We start from the raw sequence: 16,411 nt of genomic DNA, 5'->3' as shown, positions 1-16,411 counted from the left end.
TGTGCATTGCTTTTATAATCAAGAAAAAAGTGGTTATTTTAAATTAGCCAGAACTATAAAAAAATAAAACTCAAAATAGTATTACAGCCTCATGTCAGTCCCAAATGTGCCCCATCACTTTCTGCTCATCCCCCAGCAAGCACTCATTCTTATGGTCACTGATTTCCTCCTTATAACTGGGAAAAGAAATAGTTTTATACCTCATGATTTGAGTTATTGAGATCAATTTCCTAAAAGTAACTTTCTGCCCTTTTGTGCCATGTAAAATTATACTTATCTCCATTAACCTATTTGATAGTCAGCTCCTCTCACGTTTTCCCCGAATTCCTAGAAAACAATTATTTATTCTATTTCTCTAATATTTTGAAAATATTCCCAGAATTAAATTTATCATATTGAATTTTAATTTTTTTATTCATGTTTGTCTCCCTAGGTTTTTTTCTGACTTCAAGCAGCCAGAAAGGGAGAGAAATCAAGGGAAAATCAAGTTTTCTTTAGGGAACTGTAAAAATTATTGGTAGAATTCCCAAAGTTAATTGAAGATATTTTAAGTTTGAAGAGATGGTTGGACGTTCATTTAAATATATCCTATAAATGTTTAGAAACCCATTTTTGAAGCTTTTAGAGAGATCAGGGCTAGAGAACTAAAATTCAACACTTATGCATATTAGTAGAAACAGTTGGAGTATATCAATTTACTCAACAATTTTATTCAGTACAGCCATATGCAAAGACACAGTGCTTTGTGTGTATGGCAGGGTTGAATTTCAGGACACTCGACCACTGAGCCACATCCCCTGATCTATTTTTTTATTTAGACATTGCTGAATTGTTTAGTATATCACTTTTTGCTGAGTGAACTTTGAACTTTGAACTCGAATCCTCCTGTCTCAGTGTTAAAAACCATTGGGATTACAGGTGTGTGCCACTGCACTCAGCCAGGCACAGTGCTTTGTGTGAGGGATAAAAAGGAAAAACATGCTTGGATGGTTCTGTCTTATTGTACATTCTAATAAGGACTAGAATGGTGGGAATGGATTCTCTCAGGCAGGGACTATTACCATAGCACAGGGCTAATATCTGGGCACTAGGAACACTCACTTTAAGAAGCTGGAGAAGGAAAAGCAATTTGTTAACAAGGTAGAGAACATCAGAGAAGTTAAAAAATGATGGAAATTGTCTGGAGGAAACAGCATAGTTTTAAAGTAGTTCTTTTAATCTGGGAATGTTAGAAATGGATTTCTCAAAGTAGGAATATTTCTGTGCAATTTGCATGTGACTTCTATTCCTCTCTTAATTTTGTAACAGTGGTCCACTTTATGCCTTATTGTATACAGCCCTTGCTGCACTGCCAGTGTGATTTATTTTTAAAAGGACATGTTTCTTTTTCTTCCTCTCTCCTCTCCCCACTAATCTCAGGGGAAACAGAAGTACATTTCTTCCCCATCCTAGGAAGAATTATCTGCTCTTGAGCACAAACCCACCAAAGAAGGAAGTTATTCAAACTTTGTGGATGGCAACAGAAGACACCAGAAATGACTATCTCCCAAATTAACAAGTGAAATTACAACTCCAGAGAACACTTGGAATGCAGCCTTTGAATCACTTCTTTAAAAACCCCTTGTTCCCCCTGTTGAGCAGAATCACAGCCTCTGATATAGGAGTTCCCTGTGTGTCTGCTTTGCTAGCAAAGCAATGAAATGTCTTTTCCCTTGTTCTCAAAACTATAATATCCTCTTATTAGATTGGCATCTGGGACATGGATCAAAATTTTGGTAACAATTCCTCTGTTTAAATTTCTTTTCCAAAAATCACTTCTTTTCCTTCTTTCTTTTGGCTTTGTGATAATTCCTGGCCCAACCTCCATATGTATTTGGAAAAGCTCTTCATTCAGCTAGTGGTCTTTCTCAAGCTGGAAATTTCCTATGAAGACTGAAAATCTTCCTAAAGATTCATTAACTGTGGATGCATTTTGGTACTTCATTTAACAAGCAACTTAAAAGAGCTGCAGTTCAAGAACTATAGCCTCAATTCACCGTCACTAGATAACTTAATACGATTTGTAAGTCCCAGTAAAAAATGAAAACGGTAAGTGTCTTGTCCAAGAATTGTTAAGAACTTCAAGATGGCTATAGCATAGTGTTAAACAAACTTGGAGAGCTATAGGACTGAACAGATCATATGTCCATGATCACCAAAAACTCATCTAAAAGCAGTAATTTATATAAAGGATGCCATGAAGGCCATTCAGTCCATCAGTCATTCAATCAATGTTCAAGTGAATCAAATCAATACCAGTATTTGAGATAAACATATATTAAAAATATCTTATTTTCTATCTGAAATTTAAATTGAACTGTAAATTCTATGTTTTATTTGCTAAATAGATGAAAGTTTATTACAACATCATATCATTTGACTCTTTGTAAAGTAAAACAAATACATTTCTCTTTAGAGTATTGCTCTATATTGAGGTACTTTATGAGAAAAATATTAGATTGTTCCTGCTATTAAAAGCTGTTGTGTGAGAAAATTCTCTCAAGTCTCACTTCTACATATTCTTACATCTCACCATTAAGTATACAGTTATAAATTCTGTATCTGATTTTTCTTTAAATCCTTAACTTATTAGAACTTAGGGGAAATTATTTAATGTATTTCCTGTAAGAATATACAAAAACAAATTAGGCAACTTCATTCCTGGTTTGTATAGTTTATCTTCTGTGTTTATTTTACCTGCTTCTCGATATCTTCATGTGTTATTTTGAAAATTTTTACTTTGCCGCATCATTTTCTATGGATTTTTGTGAATAGCTACTTTTAGGAAATATAGGCAGAGGTTTAATAATACAAAAATTAATAAACAAAAAAATATGGCTGATTTATATACTGTTGTAATGTCAAATTTCTTACTAACTCTAATATCCCAAAAATACTTGATAAATTAAATATCAAGTATAATTAAATAAATTAAATATCAAGTATACCTGTTTGAAGTAAATATACAAATACTGTTATGAAATCCTCAAATTATAATAAAAAGATTTAGAATGAGATGTTACATGAATTTTACAAAAGCAGTTACTAAACATGTTTTCAAAGTATAAAAAAATCCAGGTCAATGGTATTGTTTACAGGAGAATATTAACTAGAAGTCTAGATATTTGAATGGTATTTTAAACTCATTAAAAAGTATACCTTTGTACATTTACTTATAAAATAAATATTTATTATTGATTTTACTAAAAAGGCTGAAGTTGAATATCAAATATATTATGTAATTAAAAGAAAGGCATTCAATTATTTAACAACTTCATTATTGAGCATCTAGAATTGCATAAATTTAAAAGCACTGGATCATTTTTCATGTAAAATAAAAGTAGTTGTTTAGACCAAGTTATTTATTACCTTGTCTCAAAAAGATTGGCACAAATAATTAACTTTTAATGAAGCTTTCCTTTTAGTTGACCTTTTATCCCAGTCAAATATGAATAAGGTACACATATTAGCCCATTTATAACAGAAATTTATTAAATAAGAATTTTTATTCATTAGGCAGATTTCTGCCACAGTAATCAATACACTATTTTTGTTCATTTCATTACTAAAGATTTTATCACCTGAAAGTAAAATGGTTGTAACTCCTCATATAAAAATCAATTTCTTACTTGAATTTATTAACATGGAAAATTAGATGAATTTTTGTACACTTGGAATATATTGAGAAAATCTAATGTAATATCCTTAAATTATAGGAATAACAATCTTTACCTATTGATATTCACTATATTTATATTTGCTAGAGGCGGAAGAGGATCTCTCAGGTCAATGCACACAAGTTGGACATTGTGAATATGCAGATGCTTTTTATGAATTTTGATTCATTCAGCCTGGGGATGATGCCTAGGGTACTGTATTTTTTTCTTTCTTCTTTTTGAGGTGCCAGGGATTGAAACTAGGGCCTCAGACATGCTAGGAAAGCACTCCATCTTTGAGCTACATTCCCACCCGTGAGCAATATATTTCAACAAGCAGAAATCACTCAACATATAGCCACTGTCTGAGTGGTTTTCTCATCACCTTTGAGAAACATAGCTCTATAAAAATGAACTGTGTCTGTAAAATATCTTCAGTACAGAAGTCAGGATGCTTCCCTGTGAAAACAATATAAAAGAAGATGTTGATAATATGTTTCATTTATGTATTTTTCTTACATAATTTTTATTTGTTAATTGATACATTACATTATATATAATAATGGGATCATTATGGGACATTTGTACATGCACACAAAATAATCTGTTCAATCACATTCTCCACACACTCCTTCTCCTTCCCTTTTCTGCCTACTCTATTCCTATCTCCCTTCTAGTATTTGTTATTGTCATTTTTATTGTTAGTAGTATATTATAATTATATACAATTATAGAATTCATTGTGTTATATTTGTACACAGACATTAAAAAAATAGTATATTTCATTCCCCATTACTTCTCCATGCTCTTCCCTCACCCCTCCCTTTTGGTCGCCTTCTTGTACCCTATTGATCTTTCATTTATTTTCCTTACATCTTCCCCCACTATTTTTTTAAACCCCCACCATACTCTCTATCTTCTGCATGTGAGAGAAAACATCTGACCTTTGACTTTTGAGTCTGGCTTATTTCATTTAGCCTCATATTCTCCAATTTTATGTATTTACCTGTAAATGACAAAATTTCACTTTTCTTTATGTCTGAGTAAAAGTCCACTGTGTGTGTGTGTGTGTGTGTGTGTGTGTGTGTGTATGTGTGTCACATTTTGTTTATCCATTCGTATATTTAGGAATGCTTGGCTGGTTATATAACTTGGCTATTGTGAATCACACTGCTATAAACATTGGTATGTATGTATTGATATAATTGACTGATTTTACATCTTTTCGATGGTGGTTCCATTCCTAGTCTTTTAAGGACTCTCTATACTTTTTTCCAAAGTGGTTGTAATAATTTGCAGTTCCATCAACATTGTATGAGTGTATCTTTTCCTCTACAATCTCAGAAGTATTTATTATTATTTGTATTACTGATAATTTACATTTGAATTGTAGTAAAATGTAAATCTCAGTGTAGTTTTGATTTATATCATCTTTATTGTTAAGGATTATGAAGATTGTTTCATATACTTATCCTATTTGGATTTATTCTTTTGATAAATGTGTCTTTAAATATTTTATCCATTGATTGATTGATTGATTGGGTTATTAGATATTTTGGTAATAAGTTTTTGGGTTCTTGAGCTTTGGGAGTACTATTAAGGAAGATGGTGTCTGCATCAAAATGTCCAAGTGTGGCCCTTATATTTTCTTCTAGAAATTTCATCGTTTCTGATCACATTCCTATGTCTTGGACCCACTTGGCACTGATTTTTGTGCAGGATGTGAAACAGGGGTCAAATTTCATTCTTCTATATATGGATATCCAGATTTCCCAGCATCATAAGTTAAAAGGGCCAGCTTTCCTCTAACCTACATCTTTGGCGCCTTTGTCAAGGATCAGATTATTCTTTGTATGTGCATTTGTCTCTGTGTCTTCTATTCCATTGTCCTTCATATCTGTTTTTATGCCAAAACCATGTTGTTTTGTCACTATAGCTGATATTGGGTATTGTGATACCTCCAACCTTGCTCTTATTGTTCTGGATTGCTTTGGTTATCTGGGTCTTTAATTCTTCTATATGATTTTTAGAAATGTTCTTTTATCTAGTTTTTTGAAGAATGTCATTGGTATTTTGAAGGGGATTAAATTGAATTTGTATAATGCTTTTGGCAATATGGTCAGTTTAACAATATTAATTCTGCCTATCCACGAACATAGGAGGTCTTTTCATCTTGTAAGGTCCCCTTCAATTTCTTTCTTCAGTGTTCTATAATTTACATTATAGTGATCTTTCACTTCCTAGGTTCAACTTATACCCTGGTATTTAATTTAATTTTATTTTTGAGACTATTTTGAAGGTTATGGTTTTCTTAATTTATTTCTCAGTAGTTCAATATTGGAATATAGAAAAACTGTTAATTTGTGTATACTAATATTGTATCCTGCAACTTTGTTGGATTTGCATATCCAGTCTAAAAGTATTCTGGTGGAATTTTTGGCATCTTCCATGTATGTATCAAGTCATCAGCAAACAGATAGTTTAACTTCACATTTTCCTATTTTTATCCCCTTAATTTTATTCTCTTCCTGATTACAACTTGAAGAACTATATTAAATAAGGAGAGTGAGAGGGGATATCCTTGTCTTGTTACTAATTTCAGAGCAAATGAGTTCAGTGTTTCTCTGTTCAGTCAGTATGATGTTGACTTTGGGTTTGCCATATATAGACATTATGATGTTGAAGAAAGTTCCTATTGTTTCTTTCTTCAGTTGTTCAGTTTTCTATTTTGTTTTGTTTTGTTTTTTAATCGTGAATGTGTTTGGGATTTTGTTGAAGGCTATTTCTATATAAATTGATTTGATAATGTGATTTTTGTGCTTGATTATATTTATTCAATTAAGTACAATTATTGATTGAACCAACATTGTATTGATGGGATTAGTTCAACTCGATCATGGTATGTAATTTCTTAATGTGCTTTTGAATGTGGATTGTTAATATTTTATTCAGTGTTTTCTATAGTTTGAATATAAAAGTCCCCCCAAATCTCCTAGTTGATGCAGAAATATTCAGAGGTGAGATGATTGCATAAGAGATATAAGCTCATCAGTCCATCCTAGTTTGAGTGGATGTACTGTGTGGTAACTGTATATAGGTAAGCTGTGACTGGAGGAAGTGGGTCACTGAGGACATGCCCTGGAAGTGTTCATCTTGGAGCTTTCCTCTCTCTACTTTCCAGTCACCGTGAACAAAGCAGCACTCCAGAGCCACACTTTTCTGAAATGAGTTTTTGCCAAAAAGAGGGCCCAGAGCAATAGAGTCTGCCAACCATGGACTGAACCTCTGAAACCATAAGCCAAAACCTTCTCTCCTATATGTTGTTTTTGTCAAGTATTTTGGTCACAGTGATGGAATGCTGACAAATGCAGGATTTTTGCATTTGGGATTTTGATATGCAGTTTGTTTTGTTTGTTTGTATGTTCCCTTAATATGTACTTATCTGGATTTAGTATCAGTGTGATATTGGCTTTGTAGAATGAATTCAGGAATTTTCCCCAACTTTTTATTGTATGAAATAATTTAAAGAGTATTATCATTTTAAAAAAAGATCTTTCAGAAATTAGCTGAGAATTCATTGGCTCTGAGTTTTATTTGTTGGAAATCTTTATATTTCTGATTCAATCTCATTGATTTATATTGGTTTGCTTAGATTTTCTATAATCTCTTGGTTCAATTGATGTAGGTTGTATTTTTCTAGAAATATAACAATATCTTCTAGATTTTCCAATATACTAGAATGTAAGTTTTCAAAATAGTTCCTAACTATTCCCTGGATTGCAGAAATATCTCCAGTTGTATTTCCTTTTTCAGCTCTAATTTTGTTGACTTGTGGCTTCTCTTTTGGTGAGCTAATAGGGGCTTGATATGTAGCATTAGATTGTTTATTTGGCATTATTTTTTTAAATGCAGGCATAAATGTTATATACTTTCATTTTAGAACCACCTTTATAATGTCCCAAATGTTTGATACATTTTATCATGATTTTTATTTGATTTTAAGAATTCTTAAATTTCTCCTCTCAATTCTTCTATGATCCACTTATCATTTAAAACACAATGTCCATGGTTTTATGTTTTTTTATTATAATTTTTGTTGCTATCAATTTCTAATTTCATTCAATTATGATTTGATAAGACATACAGAATACATATCATTTATTTCTACTAAAAGTTATTTTGTGACCTAAAACATGGTATGTCTTGAAAAATGTCCCAAATACTGCAGTGAATAAAGTTAAGTCAGCTCTTGATGGATAAAATACTAAATAGATATCTGTTAGGTCCATTTGATATATAGTATTACTTAGGTCAGGTGTATCTTTATTGATTTTATGTCTGCATAAACTGTCTATTGGTGAGAAGGGTGTAATTAAGCCACCCAATGTTAGTGTACTAGGGACTATCTGGAACTTAAACTCAAGAAATATTTTGTGTAATTAGGTATACTTACATAGGGCCATAAATTATATCTTCTTGTTTGATCATTCTCCTTGCCAGTATGTAGTGACCTTACTTCCAATTACTTTTTGCTTTGTTAGAAATTTTTTAAAAAGCTACTTCTTGTTTGTTTATGGACTCCACTTGTATGGAACATCTTTTTTCACCCTTTAATTTTCAGGCTTTGGATGTCTTTATAAGATGAGTCTCTTGAAAACAGCACATAATTGGGTCTTGTTTTTTTATACACTTTGCCAGTTTATGTCTTAATTAAAAAGTTGCAAATATTTACATTCAGAACTGTTATGAAAAGAAGTTCACTTTTTCTTGCCATTTTGCTTTATTTTTTTATACTTGGTCTTAATTTTCATTTACTTAACTGCTATTCTAGTATGCTTCATTCATTAAAAAGCCCTGGGTTTAATTTTGAGTTTTTGCAATGTAGTATTTCTTTATGTATTTTCTTCACAGATGGGTTAGTGATCCTGAAATCTTTTAATTTCATCTTATTATTGAAAGATTTTCTTTCCATTTTGAGCCTCAATGACAGCTTTGCCAGGTATGTCAATCTTTGATGGCAATTATTTTCTTTCAGAGCTTGAATTAATTAATTCTAAGTTCTCCTGAATTTCAGATTCCAAAGTGAAAATTCAAAAGTAAGTCTTATTGGTTTACAGCTTAATGTGATCTCATATTCTCTTGTGATTTTGAATATTCTATTCTTATTCTCTATGTTAATCATTTTGATTATATTAGAGAGTTTCCTTTTTATCTTTTCCATTTGGGATTTTATATGCATTCTGTATGTGATGTCAACCATCATTCCTAAGGGTTGAAAATTTTTTCTGCTATTGTTTCACTTAAAAAGATCTTAATGCCATTAGTCTCTATATCCATGCTCTCTTCTGCCCCAATGTCTGTTAAGTTTGGGCTCTTGATGTTATTCCAGAATATTTATATATTTTCTGATTATGGTCTTTTCTTTCTGTTTTCTTTGTTTCATACTGAGTGCTCAAGTTTATAAACACCATCTTTGAGAGTTGAAGTATTGTTTTTAAATAATTTAATCTGTTTAACTTTCTAGTGAAGTCGATTCATCATGTCATTCATTACCAGAGTTCTGTTTATATTTTTTAAGAGTCTCTATTTATTGAAATAGACTTTTAACATTGGTATTGGCTTTCTAAATTTATTTCTTAGATCTTTTTAGAGTTCATGAATCATTTTAATAATCAATTTCTTTTAATCTTTCTCTGAAATTTCATAACCTTCAATACCTTATTTTTAGTTGTTGCTGTTGTTGGGGGATTATAAATTTGGGAGGACACTTGTTTGCCTCTTTTCTCATGTTTTCAGGGGGCTTGTATTCACACATTTGCTGAGTTGATGTATTTAAGCATTTCCTTCTTTTATGAGAGTGTTCTTTAGTGTGTAGCTATCTCTTTCATATTAAGTACTGTTTAATTGATATACCTTAGCTTCAACACCTATGCTCATGTAGTACATATGTTAATCTCAACTCTCACTGCCTCCTAATTTTTCACTGCACTTTGGCTGACTTAATTTACTCTTTATGATGTTGAAATGGGTTTCTGCTATCCCTAGTCTTCCATGTTTTTATTATGAATGGGTGCTGAATTTATTCAAAGACTTTCTCTTCATTTATTGAGATGAATATGTGATTTGTGAATGTTAAAACATCCTTGTGACCCTGGGAAAAAACAACTTGGTCATGATGTAAAATTTTCTTAATATGTTGTTGAATATAATTTGTTAATATTTTACTAAGGAATTGTGCACCTAAGTTCATCAAGGATATTGGTCTGTACTCTTCTCTCCTTGCTCTGTCCTTATTTGGTTTAGAGATTGGGGTGATCCTGGTTTTGTGGAATTAATTTGGAAATGTTCTACCACTTTCTATTTCCTGGAATAACTTAAGGTGCATTGATAATAATTATTCTTCAAAAGTCTAAAAATCCATTGGTTCTAGGCTTTTTGTTGTTGTTTTTTGTCAGGCTTCTCATTGTTGCTTTTATCAAATTGCTATTTATTGATCTGTTTCAGTTTTTTAATTCCTCTTGAGTCAATTCTGAAGGCCATGTATAGTTAGAAATTATTTTCATTTTTTTTTCTAGGTTTTTCAGTTGAATAATAGTCCTTAATAAACCTGTCGATTTATTTGATGTTGATGGTCACTTTTTTCCTTTCTCATCTCTAATTGTATTAATTTGTGTGTTTTCACTTTTTTATTTTTGGTTACATTGGCTGAGGATTTATTGACCTCTTTTCATTTTTCAGAGAATTAACTATTTTATCAATCATTTTATTGTTTATACATTGATTTTAGCTTTGATTTGAATTATATCCTTCCTCATATTAGTTTTGGAATTGGCTTGTTCTTGTTTACCAAGTGGGCTTGAGATGCTTCCTTAGGTGTTCATTTGGGATCATAGTGATTTTCTTATATAGTTACTCTACAGACTTTCTTCTTAGAACTGCCTTCACAGTGTCCCAGAAGTTCTGATTTGTTGTATCACTATTCTCATTTTGTTCTAAAAAATTTTAAATTTCCCTCATGATTTCTTCTATCACTCATTCATCATTCAAACAAGCCTTGTTTCATCTGTATGTATTTATACAGTTTTTTGAGGCTCTCTCTCTGTGTGTGTGTGTGTGTGTGTGTGTTTGTGTGTGTGTATATGTGTGTGTGATGTCTAATTTCATTTTATTATGATCAGATCAGATGCAATAAATTATTTCAATTATCTTTTACTAAGTATGCAGAGGTTCTGACCATGGAAATGTATAAGGCAGCATTCCTCCAGTGAGCAAACTCCCAAGGGGTAAAAGGAGCCCTGTTTCCCATGGTTGAAATATTTTGCAGTGTGCCAGATCACATGTCTAATCATAAACAAAACATCTTATATTGTGACCAAATATAACCTATTGATATAAATAAAGCCAGCAACTCAGATGAGCAGCCATTTATCCATCTAGCCATTCTGCCTCTGCACCTTGCTTCTGTTTCCCTGTGATTTATTTGGATAGGTAAGTTTGTTTTGTGTTCTAAAATATGGTATATTTGGAGATATCTACATAAACAGCCAAGAAGAAGGTGAACTTGGCCTCTGTTTAATTAAATGTTCTATAAACTTTTGTTAAGTCCATTTGATTTATATTTTTAGCTCTAAGTTGTCATTACTGAGTTTATGTGTGGATGACCTGACTTATCTATTGATGCAAGAGGTATGTCGATATAACCCAGTATTATTGTACTGGGGTCTGGGGTCTACCTGATTCTTTAAGTTGAGTAATGTCTAATTTTTGTAATTAGGTATGCCAGTGTTTGTGGAATAAGTATTTGCTATCATTATATTTTCTTGTTGGATTTATCTTTTAACAATATGAAGTGTCCTTCTTTCTCTTCTCTGATGAATTTTGGTTTGAAGTCTGCTTTTTCTGATAAAAAGCAGCTACTCCTGCTCATTTAGGGTCTCCATTTGTTTAATATTTTAATTTCCACTCTTTTACTTTTAGCTTTTGTGTATATCTTTGTCTGTAAGGTGAGTCTGTTTATTTTATCCACATTTTTTATTAGTGCATTATAGCTACACATAATGATGTTATTTGTTGTTGAATATCTATAAATACACATAACAGTAAAATTTGGCAAATATCACTTCCTAGCACCTCTGGTCCCTTTATTCTATTAAACTCTCTTTGATTTGAATGAAATCCCCAAAGCCCACCTTTCTTTTTCTTATTTCCGTCTACTTTTTACACACAAGACAATTGACTTTCTAAATTTGGCTTATTTCACTTAATGTAATGGTCTTTAGTTCCATTCATTTTCCTGCAAATTACAGAATTTCATTTTTCTTTATGACTGAGTAAAACTCCATTGTGTGTGTGTGTGTGTATATGTGTGTGTGTGTGTGTGTGTGTGTGCGTGTGTGTATTTCCTGTATTTCCTTTATCCAATCATGTGTTGATGGACACCTAAGCTTACTCTATAGTTTGGCTCTTCTGAATTCAGCTACTATAAACATGATTATGCCTGAATTACTATAGTATAATGACTTTAATTTTTTTAGTATAAACATGGACAAGTGCTATTGCTGGATCATATGATAGTTCCATGTCTAGTCTTTTGAGAAAACTCTATAGTGACTTCCATAGAGGTTGTAGTAATTTACAATTTCACCAACAGTGAAAGTGTTCCTTTTTCTAGCATTTATTATTATCTGTATTCTTGATTACTGCAATTTTCAATATAGTTTTCATTTGTGTTTTTCTAATTGCTAACGCTATTTAACTTCTTTATGTATTGGTTCATTATTTGTATTTCTTCTTTAGAGAAGTCTACTTAATTCATTTGCCCATTTATTAATTGGGTTATTTGACTTTTTTGGTTATTTGACTTTTTAATTTTTTATTCTATATATTAATCCTCTGTCATAAGAGTAGCCATCAAAGATTTTCTCCAATTCTGTAGGTTCTCTCTTTACATTTTTTTATTTGCTTCCTTTGCTAGCAGAAGCTTTTTAATTTGACACCATCCTACTTATTAATTTTGGCATTATTTAGTGAGGTTTAGGCATTCTGTTGAGAAAGTTGTTGCCTGTGCCTAAGTGCTGCTGTGTTGACCCTACATTTTCTTCTAGGATTTGCATATTTTCTGGCCTAATTTTTAGGTCTTTGATCCATTCTAAGCTGATTTTTGTACTAGGACTATTTTCGTTCTTCAACATATGAATAACATTTTTTTTTCCATCACTATTTGTTTAAAAAGGTTGTTTTTCTTCCAATATATATTTTTGGCACTTTTCTCAAAAGTTAGATGACTTTGTATAGATTTGTCTCTGTGTGTCTTCCATTCTGTACCATTGGTCTATGTGTCTGTTTTTATGCCAGTGCCATGAAGTTTTTGTTACTAAGGCTCTACAGTAATTTTAAGTCAGATATTTTGATGCCTCCAGTTGGATCTTGTTTTTAATATTTTTTGGTCAGTCTATATTTTTAAATGGGAGAACTGTAACCATTTATTTTCAATGTTATTATGAGAGATATTTAAAATCACTGTCATTTAAATTTATCCTAATGTTTAATTTGTTCCTGTTCCTATCCTTCCAACTATCCTTCTAAAGAGATTTGAAATTTGTGAGCTTCAGAATTTGTTTATTTTATTTTATTTTTGTACCAGGGTATTTTTGAACCTAGAGGATTTTGTCCTGGGAAGAGGTTGCAAGTGTGTATTAAAGTCCTCATGGTAATTTGCATATTTTTGAACCTAGAGGCACTTAACCACTGAGCCACATCCCCAGCCCTTTTTATATTTTATTTTAAGACAGGGTCTCACCAAATTGCTTAGGGCTTTATTAAGTTGCTAGGGCTGGCTTTGAACTTGCAATCCTCCTGCCTCAGCCTCCTGACTCACTGGGATTACAGGCATGTGCCACCACTTCAGCATGGAATTTGTTTTTTATTTCTTCTGTGTAGAATATTTCTTAATTTTTTTTTCTGTAGTGCCAGGTGAGTACTCATGAATTCTTTGTTTCTGCTTATCTTGAAATATTTTCCTTGCCTTTTCAATTCTGAAGGATAGACCCATTGGATATAGCAATGTTGATGGACAATTATTTTCCTCCTCCATTTTAGAAATTGGAAGTAATTTGGATTGGCTTGCCTCTAAATGTGATTTGTGTGATTTGATGTTTTCATTGTAAAAGTTCTATCCTTGTTTGGTATGTTAGGCATTTTCATTGTTTCACAGAGAGATTTTTTTTTTAATCTTGTCTATTTAGGGTTTGAATACCTCCTGTACCTGAATGTCCATCTCATTTTCAAGGTTTGAAAATTTTTCTGTTTTTATTTTCCTGAAGAAGTTACCCATGCTATTACCCTAATTTCAAAACCATCTCCAATTCCAATGATTCTTTAATTTTGGTATCTTAATGTTGTCCCCAAATTCATACATATTCTAGTCATGGTTAATTTTATTCTTTCATTGACATTGCCTGAATGTTTAAGACTGCCTTCTAGCTCTGAGATTCTGTCTTTAACATCTTCTATTCCACTAGTGAGACCTTCAACTGAACATTTGTTTGCTTTATTCTGCTTTTAATTTTCAAGATCTCAATTTGTTTCTTTATCAATATCTCTACCTCCTTATTGTATTTCTCATTAATACCCTATACTGACTTCCTTAATTAATTCAGTTGTTTTCATGCAATTCATTCATTATTTTATATATTTTTTGAATTCTTTATTGGTATTTTCTCCACTTCATTATCTTTGGAGTCAGGTGCTGATAACGTATGAATTTAAGGAAGGATAATGTTACCTTGTTTTCCATATTTCTTGTATTGCTGTTCTGGTTCTTATGCATCTATTGGAATGAGTATCTCTTCTATTCTTTGAGAGCATTTTAGGACACAACCTTCTCTTGGAAAACTTTTCTGGGATATCAGTGTGTTATGAATTTCTTAAATATTTTATCCAAATGAGTTTTTTTTAATTATTATTTTTCCCCACTAGTTTTCTGGTTGGTGATGTTTAGCATATCACACAACATATATAATTGTGTTAGATCTTGAGGATTTCATTTTCCCTGTAGGTCTCAAAAGAGTAGCTTTCTTATAGAGGTGGCAATGGAGCACTGGAAATGTCACCTTCCTCGAGTCCACCATCTTGAATCCCCAGCCTGACTTTTAAAATACAAATGAAAGCCAAAAAGATATAGAGGCTACTTCATGAGAAAGTAATTGAGTAATAATCTTTCACTTTCACTGAGATAAAACACCTGAAGATCTTTTTGCTTTACCTTAAGGGCTACTTTCAACTTTACTGGCATTCATTTGTTACATCAAACCCCTTTCACCTTCATGATGTAATATTTGAAGAAACTGAATGGTTGACAACTCTCGGAAAAGGTCTGAACTAGACCCAGAGAATGGCATATTTGGAAGCAAACAGAGTCATTTATGAAGGAAGAGGAGACACTACAAAATGGCTTCCCACAAATTCAAAAAGAGATAGACAAAAGAACAACAAAAACTATTAGCGGGATGAACTGAATGTTACGTAAAAATCACTCTTCATTCCCAATCTAGATGATTCTTCTGTAGATAACAATAAGAGTTCTGAACTTGAGATTTAAAAAAATTGTCTGGTACAGCTTTTTATACCCCATCTGGATGCTATATCATCTAAGAAATTTTTTTTTCCACTAATGAACTGTGTGAGTGAATATGTTGAAGAACTAGTGAAGGGATACTACTATTTATCAGGAGATACTAATTATCTAGCTTCTTAATTTACCATTACATAATACTATAATAAAGGTAAATTCAGTAATATTAATACAAGTAAAATATCAATATTCTTTAGATAATAATTTTAAATGGTCAATAATTTATAATTAAGGAGCTGGTATTTGTTGTCATTAAATGCATCACATTAAATTTAATTACATTTGAATCGAGCATATACAATGTCTGTCTAAAAGAACAACAAAATAAACTCAAATGGTCAAGATCCTAGACTAAATACCAAGCTTTTGCCCTAGTTGAGTATATGACCTTTGTTAAGGCATTTTATATTTATTGAGATTTCTTTTATTCATCTATAAAAGATATCTCTGTTCATTTTGCAAAATTATATGACTATGATGCAAGAACATTATATTAAAATGTTTTGTGAACTCTTAAGCATTGTAAATATAAGCCATTTTTCTATTATCATGTTAGATAGTGTAAATTCTACTTAAAATATAGAATACTTTTTTAATAATTTAACTTTATTTCACTTTTTTTTTGAAACATAGGAATTTTTGCTTGCTTGACTGGTCTTAAATAGCTTCTCAATATCCTATTTTATCCTATTTAAGCTCATTTTCTATTCCTGAAAAATTTTTATTTCAAAGCAATGGTTTTGTTACTGTAACCCAGTTACTGATGAAATGAAATTATAATCACCTGGACTAATCCTCCTACTGCATTTAAAATTAGCCTTTAGAATACTTTTTATATTTATTTTACAATAATTATTCCATGTTATGATTAGCATGTTATGGTTGAAAAGAGATATTCCATGAAAGCTCATGTGTGAGACAATTTAAAAATTTTCAGAGGTGAAATAATTTGATTATGAAAGGTAAAATATAATCCACTTATGTGGATTAGGTGGGTGGTAACTATAGGAAGGTAAGGTGTAGCAGGAGGAAGTAGATCACTAGGAATTTGCCTTTGGGGTTTATATTTTGTCCTTGGTGAGCA

General features: G+C 31.6%; 1 long non-coding RNA gene across 2 annotated transcripts in view; it reads right to left on the bottom strand.

Annotated features, from left to right (window-relative positions):
• The window catches only part of LOC144366175 (uncharacterized), a 100,778-nt gene that overhangs the window by 4,506 nt on the left and 79,861 nt on the right, over positions 1 to 16,411 (bottom strand). Inside the window, exon 6 of one of the 2 annotated variants that reach the window (XR_013425094.1) lies at positions 4,140 to 4,154. The exons of the other annotated variant lie outside the window; for it this stretch is intronic. This is a non-coding gene — a long non-coding RNA (uncharacterized LOC144366175). Of the gene's footprint in view, positions 1 to 4,139; positions 4,155 to 16,411 lie in introns of those variants that run through there. 2 annotated transcript variants of the gene reach the window in all.

The sequence above is a fragment of the Ictidomys tridecemlineatus genome, chromosome 8 (assembly GCF_052094955.1).
Source record: "Ictidomys tridecemlineatus isolate mIctTri1 chromosome 8, mIctTri1.hap1, whole genome shotgun sequence".
In the NCBI taxonomy this organism is placed as follows: domain Eukaryota; kingdom Metazoa; phylum Chordata; class Mammalia; order Rodentia; family Sciuridae; genus Ictidomys; species Ictidomys tridecemlineatus.
This window is presented reverse-complemented; position numbering and strand designations above follow the sequence as displayed.